This window comes from Drosophila suzukii, chromosome X (genome assembly GCF_043229965.1).
Source record: "Drosophila suzukii chromosome X, CBGP_Dsuzu_IsoJpt1.0, whole genome shotgun sequence".
Taxonomy (NCBI): Eukaryota; Metazoa; Arthropoda; class Insecta; order Diptera; family Drosophilidae; genus Drosophila; species Drosophila suzukii.
The window spans coordinates 28754383-28766219 of NC_092084.1; positions in this window are offsets into that span (position 1 = coordinate 28754383).

Below are 11837 nucleotides of genomic sequence, written 5' to 3' on the forward strand. Positions count from 1 at the left end.
AGGACTTGGGCCGAGGGAGAGGCGTCCGATGTTCAGGCACCATTTGCCGGCATAAGCTACGTCGTATTTGGGTCGTGGGATCTTGGTAAGCCTCTCTCCTCTCCAACATAACGAGAATAAATATTAAAAGTGCCTGGAAAAATAATAATAGTCATCAAGTTCGTCAGTCATCAGTCCACACTGCCCAACAAGCTTAGCTGTCGCTTGATCGCAATACGATCGGGCTGTGTGTTGGCCATATTCCCTCCCCTTCACACATTCGTGTGCCAATGGATCGTCGCGGGCCGCGCAATACGATCCCCTATTGTCAAGGTTGTCCGTCGAAAGTTATGTCATTGTTCTTGACCTACTTCACTCCTCGCGTCAGCACACCCCCTTTGTTAGAGTTCTAGCACAACATGGTTTCGAATACTTTTTCACATTACAAATTTATTGGTTCATATTTAGGTCGGCGTGTGCCGGTGTTGAGTAACATAATTTTGGCTAATTCATATGGGGATTAAATTAATTGACAATTTTTGTATTAGCGGAGAGTATCGATTTGACCACCTGTGAAGGTGCACACATCAGCAAAATGCTGACTATTTACGACTGCAAACGTCGCTCAGAGGGCTCTTGCAATTGTCATACAATTACAAGGCTGATACTCGCCGCTGCAAAAGTTTATAGTAGTCTATAAAACTGTAGGATACTGCACGAATATTTATATATGTATGTTTATAAGAAAGGAACCGTGTCCCGACAAACTTACCCCCTCTTTAAATCCTGGGCGATGAGATCTCGACGCTCCGGATCCTGGGCTTTGGGAAAATATTATGTTGGATATATATATATAAATATACGTGCACCAAAATACGGCTGTTCTTAAGTATATCAATTCACTTAAACACAAAATATATATATATTATGCTAGAGGCATGCGACTTCTTCAACGGCTGGTGGGGAGATTCGTCCTCTCTAATTGTTTATCATGATTCGCACTTTGTCTATTGATTCGGTTGGTTTAAATATATTTCAATGCATGTTTGAATGCTTGATTTTCACTTGTTATCCAATTGTATTATTTGAGGATATTGGTCCTTGGTTATGCATGAGTTCACTTTAGCTTTGGTTGGCTCGATTAACACATTTATATTGCATCACTACTTTCTCCGACGTATGCTATTGGTCGCTACGCTCTGAACGGATGGTTCCTACAGCTGAACAAATTTCAGGAGCATGGAGATCACGGATACTGCGTCCACAAACATCACAGTATGTCGGATGTCGTCCTTATTGTTGATCTTCTCCACGTTCTTTGATGGCAATAGCGGCGCTGGTTCGACACAAGATTATTTCGAGCTGCAATTGTGTTCTCCTCAAGGATTGTTGGATATGGTGGCTGGTCCTGGTGGCTGGTCCTGGTGGCAGAAGACTCCATGGACGACTGCCCCAGGGAAAGTCGCCTTCCCTCGAAGCTGCCGGCTTCCGTCAGCAAGACACCTAAATAGATTCTCTCCCTTTCTCTATTTGTCTAAGGTCTTTTATACCAGACTAGAGCTTTTACTTGGCTGCGGGTATGGATCGGATAAACTAGGTGTTCCCACCTAGAATTACTGTTTCTTGATATCTGCTATCTTGGGAGTCAACGGCCGGCTGTTGCCCTTTGCCAGCTACCGGAGTATGGTTACCAATAGGTCGATAGTGGCCGTTGTTCTGACCACGCGACACCCGAGAATTGCCGAATTGCTTTTTCTTCTGCCTTTACCAGTATGAGTCTGGTTAGTCACATGCACCCCTCCCCCTGGCTAAAGATTCGTCGTTGTTTCTCTATGTGAATCTTTCTATGTGGAGGGCGTACGTAACAGGCTCGAAGTGATCGATGCGGACCGCATGGAATGACTTCGCAAAAGGAATCTGCGTACGACCATCGTTGTCTGTTCCGTGTTTCTTCTCCTTTTTAGGCGCCCATTCACGTGTGGCTTCGACCCACTCCTGTGACCAAGAGTCTCATGTTTTATCGGCTGAGCTGTCCGGGCTGATATCTTCACTGCTGTTGCTTTATGTTAAAGGTTATTCTGTACATTATTATCTTTCTTAAACTTGGTACATGGCATCTGTGTTTTACTGTTTCCTCTTTTGATCCAACTGACGATCGATTAAAGCATATTTATTAGAAATGGTTTGATTTATATGTATATAAGGTGTAAGAACTTTTGTACTACTAGAAAAGCTTTGTAGTGCTGGGCATGTTTTTCGCAGTATTTTTTAACCAGCGATCCACACGGAGACCCTCCTTTTTGAACTCCGCTAACGAAGTTAATGGCGATGTTAGCAACAAGCCGCCCATCCGGGAGTTCATGTTGTCTTTCAAAAGCTCAACAAATTCATCTTCATCGATTTTATGCTTTAGTTTGAAATGCAAGTTGTGCATATCGGAGACATAATCGCTGAAGGTTTCGTGCTGTCCTTGCTTGCGTTCCATTAGTTCCTTGACTTTCATAAGGTCACTTCCGGTAGTGGAAAATGCCCGTCTCATTTCTTGGGTCAATGAGTAGTAGTCAAAGTCGTAGTCTTCTGCCTTGTCTTCCATTAGCTGCCAATACCATTTCGTGGCTGCACCTGCCAGCAGAAGATGGAATTCACGAAAGACTTGTTGACGGCTGAGGTCATACAATTCTTGTAGTCGGTCCACGCGGAATAGGAAACTCTCAACTGTCATGCCGCGTCCGCTTCCATCGAACTTTAGGTTCCATCTGTCCAATCTGACATCTTTTGGTCGCGGTCCTTGGAATGATGAGTTCCGATCGATCTCTGGATGAAGTTGGTGACTCGACTCCCTCTCGTTTGTTCTGAACTGCCTGTGTGATGGGGTGTCCATCCGCCTGGGTGTTCTTAGCCGGTGCATCTGGCTATTGAGCATGTCCTGTGTTACCGGTTCTAGAGGCGGGGTCTCTTGGTATCTCAAAAAAACTGTCCGTTGGATTCGGGACAGTACGGGGCGGTGAAGGCAGTCCCTTCTGTTCGGGTCTCCTGTCTGTCGGAGACTGCATTTCTGTTATCTGGGCTTTCAGCGCTTCTATCTGGGCACTCATTCCACGCTGCATTTCATTGCTTTGCCTCAAAAGCTCCATCAATCTTTGTTCACGTCGCTCGGCAGCCTCTAAGTTGTCCTCCTCGTGCCTCTGAAATTGGGGAAGCATACTTGATCTTCCTTTCGGTGGTCCTAGGGGTAGATTCTCCCCTCCGGCGGCTCCTTCCATTTCAGAATATTGGTCCAGGTTGTTTTCTTCAGACAGGGTATCTACCTGTCCTGGCTGATTCTGTGCGCGCTCCCACGGCTCTCTTTCAGGTGAATCTCCTAGCCTTGGCGCGCTTGCACTGCGGGGTTGGTGGTTTTCACGGCGCGTTGTTGCCCGGGTCACTCTTCCGGTGCTGGGTTGAAATAAGACCTTCTTCTTGGCCCCCTTCATTTATATGATTGGTATACAAGCTTTACGTGATTCTTTTCAAAATACCCGGTCAGCGACGTAAACGCTGAATAAGTCGACAATAAGAATGTTTATCAACTGGGGGTGCTTCCCTCTGCTTCTCAAGTTTCTCTTCGGTCAAGAACCGTCCGATATTTAAGCCCCAAACAAAAACAAATAAATTTCCCTAACTAGGGGTGTTAGCCGCTTCTACACAACGCGGTTCCGCTAAGCTAACATGCCCTTACTTTCCCTTTTTCTAGACATCCCAAATGTTCCAAACGGAATGGCTGTGTCTAGATAAGGAATCTGTCCAAAAACCCCCTCCCGCCAGTCGTCGGAAAACCAGTTGTTTGACCGATCATTCTCGGGCTCCACAACCGTCTCCTATTTCTCTGGACTCGAACCAAGCAAACGACCTGACCAACTAGCCTAATACGTTGTGGGGCGTCGGCCAGAGAAACTAAAAATCGTCCACCACCCAAGGGAAACAGCAAAGACTCGAACCAAGCAAACGACCGGACCAATGCCTAGTACGTTGTAGGGCGTCGGCTTTGCGTTTCCTGTCAGTTCCCCCACCCCCATTCTGTCCTGGATCGACAAACGAACAGTAGACCCGCACCGCAACTGCTAAATGCGTTACCGTAATGCTTGCGCTCCTGCTCCTTCTGGACTCGAACCAATTCAAACGACCGGGCAAATGCGTAGTACGTCGTGTGGCGTCGGCCAGAAAGCACCTATAAATTGTATTTACGTTAATTTTAACAAGTAGTCGTCGACACTTAGTTGTAGGTATAGTATTATAAAAAGGATAACTCATAGTTCTTGTTTTAAGGAAATTCTGGTAAATTTGTCCATGAACAAAACAGGGAATTTCTAATGTTACAAATCATTTCAAAGTCAGGCCTCTATTCTGCGACAAAGTTCTGATTGAGTGGCCTCTCAACACGGACAGTCACAGAAGTTGGGGACTTTAAAGTTACTAATTTAAAGATAAAATAAGTGTGCGCATATTTCAAATTATTTAAGCTCCCTGTTCTATCAAACAGTCAAATTACTCATGGCAAATAAAGATGAAAGCAATGCCATCCCTAGGTATATCCACTCCGATACCGCAGGCATCGAGATTGTGGACCCTGGTAAAATTCCTTAAGGAATATGAAATGCCCTAGCGTTGGGCGCCAATTCTGTTACGTGGGCATATTAGTGCCCGAGTCCTGACAAGGACTTGGGCCGAGGGAGAGGCGTCCGATGTTCAGGCACCATTTGCCGGCATAAGCTACGTCGTATTTGGGTCGTGGGATCTTGGTAAGCCTCTCTCCTCTCCAACATAACGAGAATAAATATTAAAAGTGCCTGGAAAAATAATAATAGTCATCAAGTTCGTCAGTCATCAGTCCACACTGCCCAACAAGCTTAGCTGTCGCTTGATCGCAATACGATCGGGCTGTGTGTTGGCCATATTCCCTCCCCTTCACACATTCGTGTGCCAATGGATCGGCGCGGGCCGCGCAATACGATCCCCTATTGTCAAGGTTGTCCGTCGAAAGTTATGTCATTGTTCTTGACCTACTTCACTCCTCGCGTCAGCACACCCCCTTTGTTAGAGTTCTAGCACAACATGGTTTCGAATACTTTTTCACATTACAAATTTATTGGTTCATATTTAGGTCGGCGTGTGCCGGTGTTGAGTAACATAATTTTGGCTAATTCATATGGGGATTAAATTAATTGACAATTTTTGTATTAGCGGAGAGTATCGATTTGACCACCTGTGAAGGTGCACACATCAGCAAAATGCTGACTATTTACGACTGCAAACGTCGCTCAGAGGGCTCTTGCAATTGTCATACAATTACAAGGCTGATACTCGCCGCTGCAAAAGTTTATAGTAGTCTATAAAACTGTAGGATACTGCACGAATATTTATATATGTATGTTTATAAGAAAGGAACCGTGTCCCGACAAACTTACCCCCTCTTTAAATCCTGGGCGATGAGATCTCGACGCTCCGGATCCTGGGCTTTGGGAAAATATTATGTTGGATATATATATATAAATATACGTGCACCAAAATACGGCTGTTCTTAAGTATATCAATTCACTTAAACACAAAATATATATATATTATGCTAGAGGCATGCGACTTCTTCAACGGCTGGTGGGGAGATTCGTCCTCTCTAATTGTTTATCATGATTCGCACTTTGTCTATTGATTCGGTTGGTTTAAATATATTTCAATGCATGTTTGAATGCTTGATTTTCACTTGTTATCCAATTGTATTATTTGAGGATATTGGTCCTTGGTTATGCATGAGTTCACTTTAGCTTTGGTTGGCTCGATTAACACATTTATATTGCATCACTACTTTCTCCGACGTATGCTATTGGTCGCTACGCTCTGAACGGATGGTTCCTACAGCTGAACAAATTTCAGGAGCATGGAGATCACGGATACTGCGTCCACAAACATCACAGTATGTCGGATGTCGTCCTTATTGTTGATCTTCTCCACGTTCTTTGATGGCAATAGCGGCGCTGGTTCGACACAAGATTATTTCGAGCTGCAATTGTGTTCTCCTCAAGGATTGTTGGATATGGTGGCTGGTCCTGGTGGCTGGTCCTGGTGGCAGAAGACTCCATGGACGACTGCCCCAGGGAAAGTCGCCTTCCCTCGAAGCTGCCGGCTTCCGTCAGCAAGACACCTAAATAGATTCTCTCCCTTTCTCTATTTGTCTAAGGTCTTTTATACCAGACTAGAGCTTTTACTTGGCTGCGGGTATGGATCGGATAAACTAGGTGTTCCCACCTAGAATTACTGTTTCTTGATATCTGCTATCTTGGGAGTCAACGGCCGGCTGTTGCCCTTTGCCAGCTACCGGAGTATGGTTACCAATAGGTCGATAGTGGCCGTTGTTCTGACCACGCGACACCCGAGAATTGCCGAATTGCTTTTTCTTCTGCCTTTACCAGTATGAGTCTGGTTAGTCACATGCACCCCTCCCCCTGGCTAAAGATTCGTCGTTGTTTCTCTATGTGAATCTTTCTATGTGGAGGGCGTACGTAACACATATTTGGACTAAAAACAAAAACGATTCAATAATAAAGTAATAATTGTTAAATCAGTATATAAATATTATGAAATTAAAATGAGTTTTTATTTTATGCTATTAAGAGAAATATGTATTGGAAACTGAAACGAAATAATCGGGATATATATAAATAATAATAATATTTTAAGTTTACTTACGACTTGCCGCTCACGGGCATTAAAACTGTCTAATTTATGCGCCTTATATACCGAGTACTTTCAGAATAAACAGTTGGGAATTATTAGAGCTGGCAGACATTAAAAATCCAAAAAGTGCTTAATATGAGAATTTTTTGAGCACGAACGTTCTTAAATGTTAAGCACGCAATTTTTCTTAAATCAAGGCTGTTTGTATTTGTTTTTAGCACGGTGTTTTTCCCTGAGTGTAGCTAGTTTGGCGATAAATAATTATAAATAGCTAAATTTTGTACATCTTGTGAACTACTTAAGCTAAAGGCTTGTGCTGTATGTCGTTAGAAAGGTATTTTGAAATACTTTGAACGTCTTTCTAACATAGTTTGTCTAAATATCACAGTTTTAAAATTATGGGCCAAAGTTGTTTTTTAAAGATTTTTTTTTTAGCATATTTCATAATTATACCCGTTACTCGTAGAGTAAAAGGGTATACTAGATTCGTCGGAAAGTATGTAACAGGCAGAAGGAAGCGTTTCCGACCCCATAAAGTATATATATTCTTGATCAGGATCACTAGTCGAGTCGACCTAGCCATGTCCGTCTGTCCGTCTGTCCGTCTGACCGTCTGTCCGTCTGTCCGTCTGTCTGTCCGGATGAACGCTGAGATCTCGGAAACTATGAGAGCTAGACTATTGAGATTTGGCGTACAGATTCCTGAGCTTCTTACGCAGCGCAAGTTCCACGCCCACTCTAACGTTCATAACGCTTAAATCTGTCTACCGCCGGTAGGTGGCGCATTTTAATTTCGCTTTGCTGCTTGCATATCTCCATTTCCCTTTGAGTAACGGGTATCTGATAGTCGAGGTACTCGACTATAGCGTTCTTCCTTGTTTTTTATTAAAAGCTCTAACGATTTCAAATTAAATTTTATGGTATATAGCCCTTGAGATTCGTCAACTTTTGACATAGCTCAAAGCTAATAATCAACAACAAGAAAGGAAGTTAACTTCGGCAAGCCGAAGTTTGTATACTCTTGCAGCTATTATTATTAAATTTAATTTGAAATTCTTAAAAATACAAGAAATGATAGTCCCAATTGTATGGGATAATATGTCAAAAAAGACCGAAAACACCGAGAAATAATAAAAAAAAATTTTTTTCGATTATTCCTATGGGAGCTATAAGATATAGTTGTCCGATCCGGCTGGTTCCGTCTTATATACTACCTGCAAAAGAAAGAAGACTTTTGGGAAAGGTTCAGCCCGGTAACTTTAAAACTGAGAGACAAGATTGGCTATACTTCTTTTGCAAAAACTAGTTAGTTTGGCAGAAAAGCAGCTATAAATAATGTTATTTAGTACACCCGTACCTTGTAAACTACTAAAGCTACAGGCTTGTGCGATACATCGTAAAAAGGAATTTCGAAATACTTTGAACGCCTTTCGAAACGACTTTTATTCCTTCTCTGCGTTAAATCAAACGTTTTCAAACATCCGGTTACAGTGTGGAAAAATCTTTAAATGTGCTCTCCACAGAATTACATGCGAAATCCCTACCCTTACAGCGGAATAAAAGTAAAAACACTATTGTATTAATTTAATTTAATTTAATTAATTTAAACATGACTTCTGATCATGGTATTGAGGTACACTAATGTAAAAACTAACATGACTGTGGACGGCAGTCCACTTTGTGACGAAGCCCACTGCATCACTGCTGTGATGGTCCGATCGTAACTAGTGGTACAACAATCAAAAGATATTCCAAAACCTAAAAGGATTGCATACAAGGACTGTAACAATTTTAATTCGTTTGGGAAAAAGATCGGTGAAAGTGTGAAAGTAAAAATTAAGAAAATTGAAGTTGTATGAAGATGAAATATGTGATTGATGATTAAAACAAAAACTTCTGATATCAAACAAAAACACCTCTTAACGAGGTAAAAATCTAGTGACGATCGCACCTTCTGCAAACATAAGTTCTGATATAAACTTTCGTGACGAAAATGTATTATACGATATACTAGATAAATACAATTTTTTTTACATTTGGCACGCTGCTATTTAATATGCTTGGGTTTAGCTATACGATTTTCATAAGGCGAATGTAAAAAATTAAGAAATTTTATTTATCCCCTTAATAAAGTTCCAATTTCCCTTGCCGAAAAATTACACAATTTTCCTTGTTTGTAGTTGCTTTTAGCTGCTGTTATCTTGTCGTAGCTGTGATTAAAAAAAGAATTCAGCAAAACGCAATGGGCGGGAGACAGACATAAGAGAGGGAGAGAGATAGAGAGCAGCATAGGAAAAACGCTGCATGCATATGCAGAGATTACGATTACGTATTTAGGAATGCATGGAGTTTTAAAAGTTGTAAGCCCATAAGCCACAATGCCACGTCTCTTCCAGCTTGACATTTATTATCTGGCGCTGCGTCTAGTCCACCCCCATAACGCTTTTTTTACCCCTTTCTCATCGGGTACTATCCCTTTTTGAACCCTTTTTATCTATATGTATGTATTTATATTGAGTTCTTTCAAGATATATTTTTATGTAGAAAAAGTGATAGCTGAAGTGCAATTGGAGTTTGTGCATTTCGTTCTTATGGCTAAAACGAAATAAAGTGTAAAGTCACGAAATTGTTCAATTTATTTAAAGGGTAAAATAAAGAAAAACAACATCAACTTCAGTAGAGACTAAACAAGACAAAACATCTGGCCCTAGCGGGTATCCGATCCGATGTCCTCTCGCATCAGAGGCAGATGCCTTACCAGTTAAATCAAGAGAAAGCGCTATTGTCGTTGGCCTCGACTATTAGATACCCGTTACTCAGCTTAAGGGAGTGCGAGAGGGATGGAGATAAGCTTAAAGCAACTCTACATTGTTCACTAACACAACTAGCCTATAGCGCCACCTATCTTCTTCTTCTATTGCGCCACTTAGCCAACAGCGCCAACCAGCCTATAGCGCCCCCTATTTGCTGCATGTGTGATGCAATCTCGACTAAATTGCAAAATATGAATTATTATTACTCTATAATATGAATTATTATTACTCTACGAGTAACGGGTATAATAAATAAATTGTATTACTATCATGAGTAAACATTAAGCATTCTATTAAAAATACATAATTTGTAGGTCATATATGCTTTAAAATGTTCAATTTTGTAATAATACTGCCAAGCTGCGTATGTTTTTTTCTATCTTCTTTCGTCAAGCTCTACAGCTCACCTTATACACTGGTCGGCATAAGTATTTTGACGAAACAAAAGTTAAATCTACTCATAATTTGAACCTACTTTTGGTAAGCTTTGGCATTAATGGAAAGGTAAATTTCACCAAACAAAAATAGCAGTAACTAAAATAAGAATTTTTCAAATATCAGCTTGCTTTTATTTTTTATGATTTTTTGGAAATGTTTAGAAACATGCATTTGAGCCATATTTTTACTTTTTTCATAAAAATTTTTTCCGACATTGTCACCTTCAAAAAATCATAAAAAATATAAGCAAAATTATTATTGAAAAACTCTTTTTGCAATTAATATTATTTTTGCTTGAAAAAAATTTTTGCATCAAAAAATTTAAGTTTTCAAGACGACGTAATAAGTAGATTTTCACACAAATTCGTTCTTTTCAATAACTACTGAATGGGTTAAGAAAAGTATTTTATCATTCAATGGCATTTAAATTACCTTTCCATTGATGCCAAAGTTTTCAAGAAGTAAGTTAAAATTATGAGTATATTTAACTTTTGTTTTGTCAAAATATTTATGCCGACCAGTGTATTATTAAAACATTAGTTTTCTTAAAATATCACCTCAAATATTTTATTAAAGGCATATAAGCAATATAATTAGTATATTTATACATCAATCTTTAACATACATATTTAGTTCAAAAGGTTTTTAGCTGTCAAATATTTTTAAGAAAATGCAATAAATTGAAAGCCTACGATGACCTAAAATAATGCGACGTTTCGTAACCTGAAAAGTTGGGTAAATAGTATAAAAATGCCATTTTTAGGGAATTTTTTATTTTTCAGGTCATGCATGACCTAAAATTTGGTACGCCCCTTTTTAACGTTCCTTTTGTAAGTCCTTTTTAGGGCATACCAAATTGCGAACTGAGAATGAAATCCCATGCATATATCCTCTTTTCGGATCGGAGTGGGTGAGGAAGAGATGTGTGATGCCAGGCAGGAAGAAGAATGAGAGCCGGAGCTCGTTTGTGGTCTATGGTCGTCGACGGTCGCAAGACGGAGACATTTACATGCCCAGTTGGTTAACCAACCTACGTGTCGTTGGCGGGGAAGATATGCGGGAGCGGCACTGCAACCCGACATGGGCCTTTGACTCGGACCAAGCTTGCAAATTACCCAGTCCGCACACGTTTCTGGGAAATATGAATGTTAAGCTAAATGTTTTGTAAATGTTTCCGTTCACAACTTTATAATTAGTTGACGCTGCGACAACGCTAGCGGAACAGCGGGAACCGAAAAAGCCCAGCGGAAATTATGAAAGTTAAGCTCATTGCCCGGAGCAATACGACAGTGAAACTCCGATTGGGCGCCCGGAAGCCCCACTCACAACCCTTTAGTACTGGGCATAGTTCGGATCTAGTGATATCAGACCTCCAGAGCTACCGCTACCACTGCCCAATTTACAAACCCTTAAAATAACTAACAAAAAAAAGCCAATTTTGCAATAAATCCAGTATTTTACGTGCGACGTTCTTATACCAGTTACTTGTGGGGAAAATGGGTATATTTTATTATTATTATTATGCTCATTCTTGGCCAAGATCGCTACACACAAAAGCAAAAGAAAAAGGCTATAGTCTATGGCCTCGACTATTAGATACCCGTTACTCAGCTTAAGGGAGTGCGAGAGGGATGGAGATATGCTTTAAGCAACTCTGCTTTTTTTTGCTAGCATAAAGCGCCACCTATTTTCTTCTTTTATAGCGTTTGGAGACGTATTAGTAATAACAGCTTATTTGTTGCATGTGGTGTACAATCTTCACTTAATTGTAATTGTAAAATATATTTTTAATTATTTGGCTATACCTTTTTAATGAAGGCGTAAATTTGTGGATATTTTGTTTTTAATTTTGGAAATACCTTGGCAGTTATTTTAGGTCAAAAAAGTAGGTGATGTGGA